This window comes from Piliocolobus tephrosceles, chromosome 1, assembly GCF_002776525.5.
Source record: "Piliocolobus tephrosceles isolate RC106 chromosome 1, ASM277652v3, whole genome shotgun sequence".
In the NCBI taxonomy this organism is placed as follows: domain Eukaryota; kingdom Metazoa; phylum Chordata; class Mammalia; order Primates; family Cercopithecidae; genus Piliocolobus; species Piliocolobus tephrosceles.
The window spans coordinates 20,362,349-20,379,129 of NC_045434.1; positions in this window are offsets into that span (position 1 = coordinate 20,362,349).

Here is a 16,781-nt window from a genome sequence, read left to right on the forward strand (position 1 = left end):
TGCTATGTGAAGAATATATGCATGCTATGTGAAGAATATACACATGCTTTATGAAGAATATATGCATGTTATATGAAGAATATATGCATGCTATGTGAAGTAAATACACATGCTATATGAAGAATATATGCATGCTATATGAAGAATATACATGTGCTATGTGAAGAATATATGCATGCTATGTGAAGAATGCACACATGCTATGTGAAGAATATATGCATGGTATGTGAAGAATATACATATGTTATATAAAGAATCTGTAGGTCCAGTTGGTGACTGGAGAGAGACTGTTATGGGTCAGAGTGAGACTTGTGAAGAACCTGAATCATGATAGAAAAACAAGAATAAATGGGTTGATAGATGTGGACTGGCAGGAGGTGTATGTGAGTCAGAAAGAGTGCCCCAAATTGTGTCTACACTCAAGAGAGTGGGTGGACTAGGAAGTAGGTTGATGAAAGTCATCTCCCCTTTTCACCACTGTGAGGAAGGGGAGGGGTCTTGTGGTTAATCACTTCATAGGTTTATTCTTGGAGAAGATGGGGGTTCTACCATGTGAAATGTGTCAGAATCTATAATTATATGTGCCAAAGACTATTTGTGCTCAACAAATACCCATTGCTCCCTAAGTTTCTCAGTTTTGCCAGAAGCTAGGAGGTGCTAGAGTTTTGTCCAATGGGCTGCAGTCAGAAGTGATGTAACTCTCTTCTGAGCCTGGCCCATAAAGCATCCCATTCATCCTTCAACCCTTTTGTGCCCTTCTTTAATAATTTGGAGGCCACATGTTCCAGCTAGTGTAGCTGTGGAATGCAGGGCTGCCTCTTGAGCATTGGGTTTGAAATATTCATACTGAGCTGCTGAAAGTTTGGAGTTTGGTGGTTGTCACAACAAATTCCAGCCTTCTCTGACTGATACAGATGTATTTTTGTGTTTATGATTGCCTAACACATAGTAGATGCTCATAAATATTTGCTCAGTGAACAAATAAATCATTATATCAGTTACCAAGACTGGCTTGGTATGATTATTTTTTCATCTTAATTCTCTGCTCTTCGAGAGCCTAGTGTGTGTTGGATTCTTTCCCCTTCAAAGGTCTTGATGTCATTATTTTCCTGGCGTTACCTGAATGTTTGAGAGAAGGTTGGGGAGAGTGGAAGGTGCAAGAGTGATTTTCCCCTGCCCTTGCCCCTACTAGGGATCATTCTGGGGACCTTCATCTGCTGGGAAAAACCCTGCTAAAGGAACCAGATCGATCGACCAAAAGAAGGGCTTGCCCATTTAAAGACTGAAAATTCAGGAAAACCTTTCAAAAAAATATCACAGATCTCGGCAATCCACACATCATTTTCTTTGCCTAACATATTCACCAACCAATTGTGTCAAAACCTCTCAGTTTGAAAGAGATCAGTTCTGTGTTATACCCAACATTTCTGATGTCCTTAAGGCTCTGATTTGTAATAATAAAAAAGTGTAAAATCACTCAGGGTGATCTGGATTCAGGGCAGAGAAAAGGGCTCCTGCTGGGTGGCCCCCTTTTCTCTTTCCTTACATGTAAATTTTACACACTTAGCCCCTCAATTGGAACAAGATGAGGATTTGTTTGGTTTGCAATTAACAGCTGGGTGAAACCTTCTAGAGCTGTAGGCTTTGGGGACACACATTTCCCATCAGGCCTCCACTCCCTCCGTCCTTTCTTCTAAACACTGCTAAACCATACACCTGCTGAGAAATTAGACCCCCATAAGGTCTATTTCAAATCCGTGACCTAATTTGTTTTTGAACTTCAAAATGATAATATGTAAGAGTAACAAGGATTTTTGTTTATAGGGAAGTATTTGAAGAGCCCAGGGACACATCCATGATAAAACTGCACCATTTGCTAATTAATACATGTCCCAATTTGAGCTCCAGCAGAGAATTTGTGTATTTAGTCTGAAGAAAACTCATTTGCCAAAATCTGATCATTTATTCCAGAGTGCACTCACAGTGACTCCACAGTATTAGACTTGTATAAAGCTATTTACCACTCATAGATATTTAAAAAAATATGTACAGTAAATGTCTCATTATTGAGGGGGAAATAAAAATCATCAAATCTATGAAAGAACCACCAAACAGTGTCATATAGGTGGGACAGGACTGTAGAAAGGGCTGGGCAGCCAAAGAACACCCAGACTGTAGCTGCTGCTCTACCACTGACGAGCTGCGTGACCTTGGGCAAGTCCCACAGTATTTTTGATTGTCTACTTCTGTAAAATTGATTACTTCTGACAAGTTGTCTCTGAGCTCTTTTCTAGTTCTAACAATCTAAAAAGTTTTCTGGGAAGCTTTGAAAAACTAAAGCAATAGTATAATTGGACAGCAGAGTGGAAGGAGTCCTGATTGACTGAGTCCCCAGTTAGTCTATGTTTGTGGAGTCATCGTGTATTAAAAGTTCATTTTCCTCCTTTGTTTCTCTGGCTTTCTCTCCCACCATCCCACCTTCACACAGAGTAGACCTGGTTGTAGGGCCCTCTCGCTTGCTCCATTGTTCCTGTCAGTGGTCTGGAGAGTAGAGAAATCAGATACCAGCACTTGGGAATTAGAAGTAGTAGGATAAACATCAGACCTCATGGCCTGTTTCTGTCTGAAGCTGTCTATGGTAGGGGATTCAGGATGAAGTGCTGCTTGACTGACCACCCAGCCTTCATAGCATTGATTTTAGAAGCCAAACCCACTGATCCATAGTCTACTTTCTCTCTGGACTTCAGGGTGTGAGTGTCTCTGATTTTGGAAATCAATGACATTCCTGAGTTCCCTGGCCCAGAATCATCTTAATTCTATTTGGTCTTACCATGACTTTTAAGAGAAAGGAATTAGCTGGAAGCGCCAGACTGACTTAATTTCTGCCAACCTCGGATTCAATTTCCCAGGTTCATCTCACTGTGCCTTTAAAACCTAAGCAAGGAAGAAAGTATAATTAGACTCCCAGCTTTGTTCACAGGGGCAGTCTAAAGCCTTTATCCATAAGGATGTCCTCCATGGACAAATACTGGGCCCAAGGAAGGAGGGAGAACGTGTTTGCGGGCACGTCTGGCTCAGATTAAGCTGTAGGTAGTTCAGGGCTTGGAGGAACAGGAGACACTCTGTGTGGGGTAAGTGTAGTTTTCCGACAGCATCAGCATGGCGATCTCCATTTCTCATCTAAATCTGCCTTACCTGAACTAGATCCAAATAGGTTCACTCTTCCAGCCTCTTCACCCCTGTGCTTGCTCTGTGTCACCTGCTTCCTGCCTAGAATGAGAAACAGTGCTTCTGTTTTCCTTGCATCCACCAGGAGGATTTGCCATAGAAATCATTTGAACCATTGGGAAATGCAGCCAAGTGGCACCACATGTGGCAGAATCTGTGCCTGTTTTTCTGCACAGTGGGGGTTTAAACTTTTTGGGGGGCTCCTGCCTGAGGTCCAACTTTGTCCCTCATGAAGGCAATATTTGGCAGGGAGAAGCAAACAAATACTTAAATGGTCAACCAAATTTCAGCTTGTATTAATTATATCATTCAGAGATTTTTTTTTGGCTTAAATATAGCATCATGAATACACAGCTGCAGAGACTGTGCCAAACAGCTCAGCCGGCTGTACACACTGCCGTCAGTGGAAAACCGTCTTTCTTTTCTCCTGCCTGAGGTGTTATCATAGGGAGCCATGTGGATACTCCCTGGGCCAAGCAGCCGTCCCTCCAGCACCTTCACAAAAACAGCCATGGGGGATGGGCTCTGCCTGTGCAAGGCCTTCCTGTGGAAGCTGGGTGTGCAGGCCGGGGTTGGGGAAGAGGGGGAAGAGGGGTGTGTTGGGAAATCTATTGCGTTGATCCATCAGAGAGTAACTCTGAGAAATGAAATGCTATGTCCCTGGGCCAGGGCTACAACTAGAACATTATACCTGAGATAGACACTGTTTTTACATACTAGTGAGAATCATGAAAAATGTGCTTCAGTTATGGCAGGGCTCTGGCTGGGAACAAGTTCCCAGCTGCCTCTGTTGCTCTCCTGGCGAACTTTGAACTTCATAAGGGGAGGAGTCCAAGATATGTGCAATAGCCATAGAAAATATAAACCTGAAATAATTAAAGAACAATACCAGGAAGTAAATGATCATACTGTGCCTGTACTTAAAACCCTCTGTGTTCCCTGTTGTATAAAGAATGAATTTCCAATCTCATCACACAAGGATCTTCACCATAAGACCCCAGCCCTTCTTTGTAGTCTTATCTCCTGCCTCCATACCCTGTATGCAATTCTCTGTCCACACAAAATTACTCGCTACGTTCTAGAGAAGACAAGGACTCAAATGTTTATTTGTTTTTGTGTGCACTTTCCTCCCCCCACCCCCAGCAAGAATGCCTGATTCTTTCTTCTCCACTTCACGGACATCCACTCTTCCTCCCGTTACGACTCCAGTGTGATCTTCTCTTGCTCAGCCCTGGCTCACTTCCCTGGACGGAGCTGCCCTCGCGCTCCTCTGAATCCCCCTGCACTGTCTCACTATTTCACATCACTTTGCATATCCCCACTAAGGTGTTCTGCTGGCTTCTCTCCCAGTGAACTCTCAACTCTGCAGGAAGTAGGGACCACCTTGGAAAATACCCAGCACCTAGGTCAGTGCTTGGCACAAGTAGGTGCTCAATGAATGCAGGTTGACTTATTCGAAAAACGTTTTTTAAATTTGGCGCAGTGGCTCACGCCTGTAATCCTAGCACTTTGGGAGACCAAGGCAAGAGGTTAGCTTGAGCTGGGGAGGTCGAGCTCAAGGGCAGGGCAAGGCTAGCCAGGGCAACAGAGTGAGACCTAACCTCTGGTTTTGGAAAGCAATGACATTCTTGACATTCCTGAGTTCCTGACCTCATCTCTACAAAAAATAAATAAGTAAACATTAAAATAAAAAATAAATAAAAATTAAAAAAATTAAAAAGAAAAGTTTTTAAAATGTAAAACTGTGTACATGCTCAGTAAAAAAATTGAAACAACACAGAATGTATAAAATAGAAAGTGAAAAATTCCGACATCCTTGTGCATTTATATGTCTAGGTACACACACACACACACTTACACACACTCACACACTCACACACAGATGCACACACGCACATGTGTACACACACATGCACACGTGCACACACACGCACATGCACACACGCACATGCGTGCACAGCTGCACACACACAGCACACATGCACACACATAGCATACATGCACACGCACACTAGCACTCACGAACACACACACACACGCACATACGCACAAACACGTGCACACGCACATACACACATGCGTAGAACTGCACACACACACACATGCACACATACGCACACACACACTTTTTAAAAAATAGAAATGGCTCAGAAAAGGCATGTTGTTTTTAACTCTTGAAGTCATCAAGATGTTAGACAAATCTTTCCATGTCAGTACTTGCAGATGTGCATCCTTCTTACCAAGCTTATAGTATTCATTTTCGTATTAATGAGGCTAGAATTGTAACCACAATGTGTTCTAGAATCTCAAAGGGTCCACAGGTCACCAGGGAATAGCCAGAGAAAACTCAATAGAGGAGATGGGATTTGAGTTTGGCCCAGAAGGATGGTGAGAATACAGATTTTTGGAGAGGGGCAAGGAGTAAGTGCAGGCAAGTAGCTTCCCAAATGGAGGCAGTAAAGGGAAAGTCGTGAGTAGTGCATTTGGGGTGGCAAGTAGATGGCAGTCCATGTTGGAAGGTTAGCACTGAGCAGCAGTGAGATATCAGGTGTGAAGATAAATTGGGCATGAACTGAAGGGGATAAATTGGATGCTTGAGGGTCTGGATTTATCATGCAGATGATGGTTGTGAAATAAGGGATGGCCTGACGAAATAGTGAGTCAGGAAGTTTGTTCCGCAGTTCTTGGTGTGCAGTGTGGACTGGGGAAGAAGAAAATAGAGACAGAAAGCTCAGGCTGAAGCCTCTGGTGTTACTCAGCAGTGACAGGGAAGAGAAAGGGGGAGGTCATGAATTTTTGTTGAACTCCAGCTCTGTGTCCTCACAGTGTAGACACTTCACCTTATTATACCAGTCCCTCCTCCCACTGAAGGGGTGAGAAGGCCATAATAGGTAAGGATGCAGACGAGGCTCAGATCACTATGTATATGGCCTGAAGTCAACGGTTTTGAACTTGGAGTCCACATCTGTTTAGCTTCAAAGCTTGTGGTCTTTTCACTCGGCTATGTTGCCCTGTGGACTGGTGAGGAATTGTGGAAAGTGGAGGAAGAGAAGAAGGGAGAGATAGGGATGATGGATTCAAAGTCGAGGGCATGTGGGGACTCACAAAAGGAGGATTTAGAGTGGTCCAAGGGTTCATGAGGGATCCATGGTGGAGACTCTTTGAGTAAAACATTCTGCCTCTGAAATTCTCCTTACCAGGACTCTCTATTTTGGTGTCATGCTTTTGAAAGCAATGACTTCTGGAGGGAGTTTTATTGATCTAATTACTCAAGATATAGGCTCTCAAAAAATCTGTTTTATGCCCCCTGCCTTCTCCCACCGACCCAAATTATACTACATTTTCCTCTCTATGACACTCTCTATGAAAATTCCTCGCTTCTAGTGCCACAGACTGAAATACGACATTTGCTCTAACAGCATTTTATTTGAAATTGTGTTTGGCAAAATGTCTCTTTGCGGTGCCTGGAGTTATCCCGGTCTTTTGAGGAGGGCACGAGAATGACAGGCTCATGGACATGCATTCGAAAGTAGGAAATGGTCAGGGTCTTCCTCCCTGCTCCCTTAACCTGGAACAAAATCTCCAAGAACGTCTAAAGCAGAAGGGTCATCTCCAGCACTTCATTTCACTGAACTTCTTTTGTTCAACTTTGCCCGCATCTAGCGTTCGTGCCTCTAGAGGGCACTGTTTGCCTTGAAATGAAGTTCTTTTAAGTTTCAATCACCTTTTCCCTCTGGGGTCTATTGTTTTTGCTCTACACTACAGTACTTCGTTTACTTCCAGAAGGATTTTCTTTCCTTTTGTGCCTGTGTATTTGTGGGAGCGTGTGTTTCTCCTTTAAAAGTGAATTTAGTGCGTATGAACATGGCAGATAATTACTCTGACCAAAGCCTGTCATGTCTAGGCAGGTCTTTTGAAAGCTTTCTTCTCCCATATATTCTTCCGGTGCCCCTGAGTCTGACCCCCGGTGCACCTCCCCCAACCCCAATTATTTCAGTCTGGGGGTCACCGTCACAGCTCTGCCAATGCATCTCAATCCTGCCTCACAGCTGCCTGGGCTGCTTCAGCCAGGGCTCCCTACTCAGGGCAACTGAGCCTTGATTTATGACATCCCTTTCCACCAGTCCTGGTCTCTCCTCGGGCGAGACTGCTGATCATGCCACATTTTCAAATTGGTTCTGCACTGCAAACTAATGTCTGCAGGGACAATCATTTGGCCCTGAAACCCATTTCAACTGTGACCTCCCTCATTCAGTCTGCTCTCTGGACATGAAGGACACCAGGGTGCCCCTTTATGCAGAGAAGGTGACTGGGTAAGTATTTCTTCCTACTGCCTCTGTGTGAAATGTAGACACACACATGCACACACTCCTCAGGCCTCATGTCTGTGCAATGTACAAGCACTTCAGGAGCTCTGAGCCAAGCTGAGGGTCAGGGCCCGCCTGAGCATCCCTGTTCTTTCTCCACCCTGTTCCAAGGGCCTAGCAGTTTTCACTTTTCATGCGGCACACACAAGGGATGAAAGCATGTGTCCTCAGGAGTGGAAATTAACATCAGTGTGTGCGGGGGAGCGAGTAGTCCAGGACCAAAGAGCTGGATGGATGTGGAGGTAACAGGTGGAAGTACCAGGCATTCCTCAGTGAGACACAGGGGACCCACGGAATGGCTTTAGGAGGAGATGGAAATAACCATGAACTTGACTGTGGCTTCATGTGGAGAGGGTTTCAGCAACCATCAGCGAGGGCATCCTCTGAGCAACAGCACTGTGAAGCTGCAGAATTTATTTTTGTGGCCTTCTTTCACCTTCCTCTTGTTTTTCTTTTCCTCCACAATGTTTTCCTCTCTTCTGAGTACTCCATCCCACTCCGCCAAGAGGAAGTCCTGTAATCATAGGATGCCAATACTAGAAGGGATCACTTTGTCTAGACAAAGATCATTTTGTCTTAATATCTCCATTTTAGAGATGAAGAACAGGAACTCATCCCCACTGAGGATGTAATGATGATAATTATAGTAATAATGTAGCTATGCTTTTTAATATTCTGGACACAGTTTTAAATGTATGAATGCATTTAATCCTTAGGATAATCTTGATAATATTATGACATCATTTCATAAATTTGAAAACTCATGTACAGAGCAGTTACCTTTTCTAAGTTAACAGAGTTAGTGAGTGGCAGAGCAGAGTTCAATCTAAGCTGTCAGGCTCTACATGTCATATTTAAGTATATATGCTCAAAAAGTACATGATTCATTGATTATGTACTATGTGTCAGGTACTTTACATGTATTATCTAAAATTTTTGTTAAAACTATACTGTAAATCTAATATTCCCATTATACAGATAAATAATTTAATTCTTAGAAATATTAAATGACTTGCTGCTAGCCATAGAGCCCATAGGTGGCCACGCTGAGATTTGAACTGGGAGTGTTAGGCTCCAAAGTCTGGGTTTGTTTCATTTATTACACGGTTCACTCAAGTGACTTAATGCTATTCCAGGGATTAGTTATTGCATGCTAAGAGCCAAGACAGGAGGAAAAGACTACACTTAACCAGGAACATTACTCTGGGCTATAGATTGCAGAAATAAATGAAGGAGGAGTTAGGGAACGTTAAACCATTTTGGTACTTTGTAAAACATACAAACATCCTTAGACACATGTCTGCTCAGCGCTGCTTTGCAGAAACAACACAAAGTGTTGGGGAGCACATTGGACATATAGGCAGAAAAGCTGGGTTTGACTCAGGGCTCCACCAGCCGTGGCCGATTTTGTACTAGTGTACTTAACTCCTATGGGACTCAACTTCCTTATCTGTAAAATGGAAATGATAAGGCCAGCTCTACCCTTTTCATAATAATATTGTAAATTATAAAGCCAATACACACTATTTATTTCTATTTCTTGTGAACTGGAAGTTGAGACCTATAGCCCATAAGAGGTCAGCAGTCTCCCCTCTACTCAATGTGAAGAGGAGGAGGATTGAAGGTCAAGACAATGTGGAGAGTCCTTTTTTCAGCCATAATGGTAGCCAGTTGACTCAGGCCTTATGAGTGGGCTGGCTAGGGTAGAAATTATCTGCTGTCATCCAAGCACTCCTCGCCTACTTTAGAACAGAACAGCACAGGAGTCATTGCTTTGCCCCAACTCTGGACAAGGAGGAAAGAGGAGAAGATAGCCCATTAGGTGATAAAGGAAGACTATGGGAGGCCTGCACCCCTCTACCTTCCGGAAATGAAAACATATGCCTTGAAAAGAGGTATAATAAGATCATCCAGGTATTGTAACACATCAATTAGATTTTTTGTTTGTTCTGTCACAGTCCAAAAAGTACAGTTTTAAAATCAATATCAGAGGTCAGGCACAGTGGTTCAAGCCTGTAATCCCACCACTTTGGGAGGACAAAGTGGGAGGATTGCTTGAACCCAGGAGTTTGAGACCAGCCTGGGCAACATGGCGAAACCCTGTCTCTACCAAAAATACAACAATTAGCTGGGTGTGGTGGTGTGCACCTGTAGTCCCAGCTACTCAGGAGGCTGAGGTGGGAGGATGGTTTGAGTCTGGGAGGCAGAGGTTGCAGTGAGCCGAGACTGCGACACTGCACTCCAGCCTCGCTGACAGAGCCAGACCCTGTATCAAAAAAAAAAAAAAAAAAAAAAAAAAAAAAAAAAAAAATCAAGATCAGGAGAAGCACAATAAGCTAAGATCTCTCTGTTGTAATTCAGTGGATAAAGATACATTTATTGGGTCATTATTACACAGTTGTGTTATTTTTAAATAAGAAACCCATTTAGAAATTGTTTCTAGAAACTCACAGAGAAACCTGAAATTTCTTGTAAAACTTCTTGCTTGCAGAGGGTTCTCTTGCTAACATATCCCTGGAGCCGGTATCCTTGACAAGTGTTCAGTCACAGTGTGTGTGGAGTGGAGAAGGTGAAGAGACAGGAGCTAAGCTGAATGCATACCAGGGCAGGAGTAGGGCAGGTAAATGAAGTATACATGTCAGCTTGCTTTGAAAATTATAAATCTCTGATACTGTTATTAAAACGTAGAAACTCTTTACTTGGGTGGAAGTGGTAGACAGATTTCCTTGTCCAGCTCTGAATCCATTCCATCAATACGCATTTGTAGAGGATCAAGGAATGAAAGAATGTTCTTCGTCTCTATAGCCACTACATTTCCTGGAGCCCAGCATGGTGTCCATCACAGGAGGCCATCAAAACTTGCTGAATGCATGTGCTCAGAAAGTATCTTATCATCACTTTCTCAGATAATACACAAATATAAAACCCCATTTACCCTCTTCTCTTCATTATGACTCAGGAAGAAATAACTAAACAAAGTGACCTCACCTAGCCATTACACTCTGTGTGTGTGTGGATAGGGCAGAAATACACAATATACTCCCTGGCTCTAAACAAGCCTCTGTCTTGAATTTGTACTGTGTCTTTGGCAACACTTAAGTGTGCTTCCATCCTTAAAAACATCAGAGATCACATATCTTAATTTTTTAAAAAAATTAGCTAGACTTGAGTTTGAGGAAGGACATTGAATAATGGATATCTCACATCAAGAATGATTAGGTTTAGTCTCAGATCTTTCCCAAGTAATTCTATCTTTTTTGACCCTTGTAACAAGGCAAAAATAAGACAAAATCAAAATGAAACAGGCAATAGGAGATGACATAAGTACCACCGAGGACATGCATACATTCCCCATGTTTTCTCACCTAAATGCCTTTACTCATGCCGTGATGTCTGCCTGGGGCACCATTCTCTTGTCATTTGTTGGGTGAAATTCTCTTTATATTCAGAAGGACCAGCACCACATGTGTCCCCTTTGCCAAGAAACCAGGCTTGACTCATTACATCTTTTCATCCCCCTAAACTCTTGCATTTGGCTGTGTCTTTTTTATGATGTTTACCACATACTTGTGTAGATTTAGTGTTTTACACACATATCCTATATATCCTGATAAATTGTAATTTTCTTTGAAGCAATAGGCATATTTTCTTGATTTTTCTCTTTATTTTCATACTTCACACACTGGAAATGCTAAATTGAATGTTGTTGAATACACAAATTAATGAAAGACTGGAGGCTGGGCATGGTGGCTCTTGCCTGTAATTCAGGAAGGAATGTAGCTTGAGTCCAGGAGCTTGAGACCAGCCTGGGCAACATAGTGAGACGCCCCCATCTCTACAAAAATTAAAAAATTCAACTGGGCTTGGTGGTGCATGCTTTTAGTCCCAGCTACTTGAGATGCTGAGGTGGAAGAATAGCTTGAGCTCGGGAGGTTGAGGCTGCAGTGAGCTGTGATCATGCCTGCACTCCAGACTGGGCAACAAAGCAAGACCCTGTCTCGAAAACACATATGTACATATACACATGCATAATTTTTAGAAAAGAAAATAGGGATGCTAGTTCCGGTGGTGTATAAACATGAACAGTCTTCTCTCTGAGCTGATCACTCAAGTTGAGATAGAATGCTTCGCTGAGAACCAGGCAGAATGAAACTGAATGTTATCTTCAGCCACTCAAGGCAAGCTGTGAACTTCCCATTATCCTCTCTAAGACCCAACTATCTGCTTACATATGCCCATCCTCTCTTGCTAGTTAAGGAAATCTCTCCATCAATTCTCCCTTTTCTCTTCTACAGCATCAGATTTCCCCCTTTTTACTAGATGATTACCATTCACATACAAACATGCTATAATTTTCCCCATGTTTTTTTAAAAAGGAAAAAACAAAAAGTCTTCTTGAGCCATTATTTTTCTCCGGTTACGGTCTCATATCTCTGTTGCCCATGGCAACAAAACTTCTTGAAATGTTTGTCTCTACCCCCTATTATCAGTATACTGTACTTCTTTTATACCAGCTCCAATCAGGCGTTTGCCTTCACTTCTTTACCAAAGTGCTCTTGCTAAGATCACCCATGACCTTCCTGTTGTGAAGTTCAGTGGTCCATTCCTAGCCCTCATCTCTCTTTCTCCACCAGCAACATTTGACACAGATGATCAGTCTCATTACTTTACTTGGCTTCTGAAGTGCTGTACTCCTAATTTACTGGTTTACTTCCTAATTCCACTGGCAATTCCTTCTTCTGTACCCTTTGCCTATTCTCCCTCATAGATCTTTAAACTCTAGTGTGACCCCATGGCATAATGCTCAGACTTCTCTTCTCTATCTCTTATCACTAGCTATGTGGTGCCTCCAGCCTCATGACTTTAAACATCATCTATGCTAAGGATTACCAAATATATCATTCCAATCTTGACTTTTCCCCTGAGTCCAGCTGTCTAGTCATCATTTAATCTTGGATGTTTTGAGATGTCTTTAGGCATTTCAAACATAACATGTCTCAAACCTCACTGTTGATCATGATCATTCCTTCACATTTGTTTATTTTCCCTTGTTTTTCCCATTTTAGTAACTAGTAATTCCATTCTTATGTTTTCTAAGACTAAAAACTTTAATGCCATTGTTGAATTAAAAAAAAAATCTCACAACCAATTCATCGTCCAATCTTACCAGCTCTACCTTCTAAGTTTACTCAGACTCTAGCCTTTGCTCATCACCTTTATGTTAATCCTCCTGATTTAAGGATACCATCATTTATGGCCTCGTTGCTTTCACCCTTGACCACCCCCCTATACTCTGTTCTCTGGCTAGCCACCAGAAGAATTCTTTCAAAAGCACAAATCAGATCTTATAATTCTTCTGTCAGTGGTTTTTCATCACAAAATAAAAGCCAACATTCTTATAAATAGCCTATCAAGTGACCAGCCACATCAACCCTCTTGTGGCTTCTCCAGGGGATCAGAATAGTCTTGCTGCAAGGCCTTTGTACTTGCTGTTCCCTCTGCCTGGAATGCACTTTCTCTGGGTTTCCACATGGCTCACTCTTTTACTTCTGTCAAGTCTCTTTGCAAATGTCATCTTGTCAAGGACACTGCTCCTAAACACGCTGTTTAAAATAGTACTTCCTCTACCTCTTTCTCTGATTTTATTTTCCCTGCTACCATATATTACCACCTGACATTCTATGTATTTTACATACTAACTGTTTATTGCCTGTTTACCCATTGCTAGAATCTAAATCTTCTAAAAGTAAAGTTGTCTTTTTCCATCACTGTCTCGCCCTTAGTGCCTAGATACAGTGCCTGCCAAAAAGATGATGCTGAAGAAATAGTTGTTGGTATTTAATAAACAAAGCAACAATACTAATCAATTTCTATAATTTTTAAGTCTCACACATTTTTCTTTAGGGATGTGGGAGATAGTGGTCATGAAGGGAGAGCCATATTAAAAAGTTGACAATGGGGCTGGGAGTGGTGGTTCACGTCTGTAATCCCAGCACTTTGGGAGGCCGGGGTGGGCAGATCACGAGGTCAGGAGATGGAGACCATCCTGGCTAACACGGTGAAACCCTGTCTGTACTAAAAATACAAAAAATCAGCTGGGAGTGGTGGCGGGCCCCTGTAGTCCCATCTACTCAAGAGGTTGAGGCAGGAGAATGGCATGAACCTTGAAGGCAGGGCTAGCAGTGAACTGAGATCACCACTGCACTCCAGCCTGGGCAACAGAGTGAGACTCTGTCTCAAAAAAAAAAAAAAAAAAAAAAGGTTGACAATGGGCTTGGAGAGAGAGAGAGGAATTAAGGAAAATTCCACACAGAAAGAAAAATCATCAGGCATGGTTCTAAAGTAACAGAAAGAGTTCTTCTTCAAGACATGGTATCTCTCTTCTCACAGGTTTGCTCTACTCTAAATAACATGCCTAAACACTAGGGACCCATCTTAGGCATCAGAATAATATGATTCCACCAGTGTGTGGGATTTGGGAACTAGTGGGGAACAATTCATTTTCTGAAGAGAAGGTGATTAATACATTGAGACATTAAAGCAAATGTTGTTCATTTTTACATTGTACTAACCAGTCTTGAGTGCTTATGAGGTACTTTTCTTGGGACTCTGGTTAATGGTGTGAGGAGTCAAGAAAATACAGACTCTGATCTGCTTCTATCTTGGTGTAGGCTGATCCCTGTGAAGAAGTCATGGGGAAAGGCAGGCCCGAGGTGTGTGGTTGGGGAGCGAGACAAGAAAATGGGAGTAGTCATGAAGCAGTGTCCTGAAATGTCTTGCCTTCCAAAGCCTTAGGGTTTCTGCCAAAATGTAGGTTTTGTAGGGAGGTAGGCAGCTCCAAACCTGGAAGGACATGTGGTTGAAATTATAGAAAAAAGACAAAATTATAAAGAAAGCTACTGGATGGAAGGCTGGGATAATTTTTGTGGGGAGTAGTGAGCCCCTGTGTATACGAACATCCATGTTGATTCTCATTTATCAGAGTAAGTACTTGCTTGGCCACATGGTTAGAACGCTGTAACAAACTGTGCCAGATGTTACCAATAAAAGAGAGCCCTTCTTTTTACATACCATTATTGGCATAATATTTTCTGTTTCCAGCTCTTGTGGAGGCATTGTTGACAGCTTGATGAACTAAGGACTCACTCTGGGTTTGACTGTGTTTCAATCACGAAAGCCCAAGACTGAAAGCAGAGTTAATAAGAGCTAACTATCTGCCTTGATGGAAAAATATAATATTGGTACCTCAGGTAGGACATCCCAAGAAAAAAATGGTTTCACATAAGAAAGGTCCCAGAGGCAGCTGTATAAAGCCCCATTGGGCGGCTTCTAGGTTCAGAATATATGAGATGTGGATCATACATTCCCTCTTGCAGATTGACTAAGGGAGGGAAGACAGGGAAGATGGAGCAGGAAAGCTAATGACAAGTGTGAAACATGGACTAAATCACCTCCAAGCACCCAGTCACTTGTAAATATTGTCATTGTAATAATAACGGTAAAATGTAATAACCACTATTTATCTGGTGACTACTTTTCGTGAGCCACATATTTGTATGTTATATATACATAATAAATATATACTGGTAGTTTTTGCAAGAGCCTATGAGACAGGTATCGGTTACCCCTCCATTTTTCCTTATCATATTCATGGCCCAGTCTTTCAATTCTTCCCCCTTTTTCTGAAGGGGGAACGTTCGCTTCAGACATTTTGAACCTCCATCTTGTCTTTCCCATCTCTGGAAGATACTGGCCTCATACTGACTGAGCGCTTTGAGGTAAGACGTGTGAAAGCATATTCATTAGGGACTTTAAACCTTTACAATCTGCTGTCCTCTGCACGTTAAAGTTCTCAGAGTGGAACAGATGCAAAATCAAAGCCAAAAATAAAAAACAATAACACTGTAATCCCAGCACTTTGGGAGGCCAAGGCGGGCAGATCACTTGAGGCCAGGAGTTTGAGAGCAGCCTGGCCAAAATGGTGAAACCTCATCTCTACAAAAAATACAAAAATTAGCTGGGCATGATGATGCATGCCTGTAATCCCAGCTACTCAGGAGGCTGAGGCAGGAGAATTGCTTGAACCTGGGAGGCGGACATTGCAGTGAGCTGAGATCGTGCCACTGCACTCCAGCCCGGGTGACAGAGAGAGACTCTTGTCTCAAAAAAAACAAAACAAAACAAAAACCAGTAACAAATACAAGAACAAGATCTTTCTTTTGTTAACATCCTTATCTCTGATGGCATAACTTCCTTCCAGAGGTGAGAGGGGAAAAGGAATGAGGGGAATAATAGGTCCTTCTTTGAACACAGTATTTTCTTTATTTTATAAATGAGAAACTAAGTCTCAGTATAGTGAAATTGGGGGCCAGACTGATAAGCAGGGAAAATGTGTTTTGAATTCAGGTCTATTTGACTCAAAAGTCCACAGATCATGTGCCGTGTACTTTCTCATGGCTTCTATTCCATTCTTCAACTTGTAGGTCTTCAAAAGACCTGCATGAATGACTCAATTCTGAGCTGGCCCTTTTACTATCCGTCTCTCTGTAGGTCCCAGATGCTTACGTTGTTGCTGCATGAATGTCAGGGGTGGGAAAGGCAGTGCTGTATATTGAGGGAAGGAAGGAATCATACACAGTATAAGGAGCCACAATTCTGTCTATAACAAGGCGAAAATGGAAAAGTAACCTCTAAACTGATAATGTAATTGAATAAACTCTTTCTCGATAGAGTTAAATTAGGTTTCTCATGTAGAGGCCCTATATACCACCTTATGACACCCAGCACCATTCCACAAAAACAAGCGGTCAGGTCACAACCTGGAGAAGACAGCTGACCTTGTCCCAGGTAAAGGGTTTGCATGTGGAGCCTGGGCTGTGTCCTCCTCCTCTTCTTTACCCTTGAGATAACTGGGTGCCTGTTACTACAGTAGTAGTCTTTTTACACCCATATCCTCCCCTTCCCTGCAGTTCTTTCTTCCCTTCACCTACCTCTAAATCCATCTGCCCTGAAGTGGGAGTTAATGAAAGACTCTAGACTTCTGGGTAAGGATATCTTATTCCACTCTTCATTTACTCTACTACTCTCATTCATGAGGTCTGTGAGCAAAAAGGTAACCTGTCCCTCACCATGTATAAAATAAGAGAATTGTAAGGAAATTTTGAGAGGCTGTTGGAACCCACAGAT